This window comes from Balaenoptera ricei, chromosome 19 (genome assembly GCF_028023285.1).
Source record: "Balaenoptera ricei isolate mBalRic1 chromosome 19, mBalRic1.hap2, whole genome shotgun sequence".
NCBI lineage: Eukaryota > Metazoa > Chordata > Mammalia > Artiodactyla > Balaenopteridae > Balaenoptera > Balaenoptera ricei.
The window spans coordinates 1,387,189-1,387,941 of NC_082657.1; positions in this window are offsets into that span (position 1 = coordinate 1,387,189).

Consider the following 753-nt stretch of genomic DNA (forward strand, 5'->3'; position numbering starts at 1 on the left):
GACGTTGAATTTTTTTTTTATAGGTAAACTCCTGTTCATCTGGTTTTAAATGCCTGATACTATCTCTCACTCTTTCTTCTTCTTCTTCTTCTTTTTTTTTTTTTTTGGTTTAAAAAGAAGTACGTTTATTAGTATATGCACACAGTTTGCAGAATAGAAACAGTTAGGATATTTAGGGAAATTCACTCTAAAATTCAACAAACCTCAGTGAAAATACGTTGTATTTGTTTAATGGCAGACAGGTAATTACTTGAGTCTATTAACTGGCTGCATTTTCAGTCTTCAATAGGTTCTTTTTTTATTTTAATTTTTTATTTATTTTATCTTTGGCCATGTTGGGTCTTCATTGCTGTGTGCGGGCTTTTCTCTGGTTGCAGTGAGCAGGGGCTACTCTTCGTTGTGGTGCGCAGGCTCCTCATTGCGGTGGCTTCTCTTGTTGTGGAGCACGGACTCTAGGCACGCGGGCTCAGTAGCTGTGGTGCACAGGCTTAGTTGCTCCCCGGCATGTGGTATCTTCCCAGACCAGGGCTCAAACCCCTGTCCCCTGCGTTGGCAGGTGGATTCTTAACCACTGCACCACCAGGGAAGCCCTCAATAGGTTCTTTGAAAAGATATTTAGCAAGGTGGAAGATAACTTGATCCATGTCACTTAGAGGCTTTATTTATCTATTTTTTAAAATTTTATTGGAGTATAGTTGATTTATAATGTTGTGTTTCAGGTGTACAGCAAAGTGATTCAGTTATACATATACT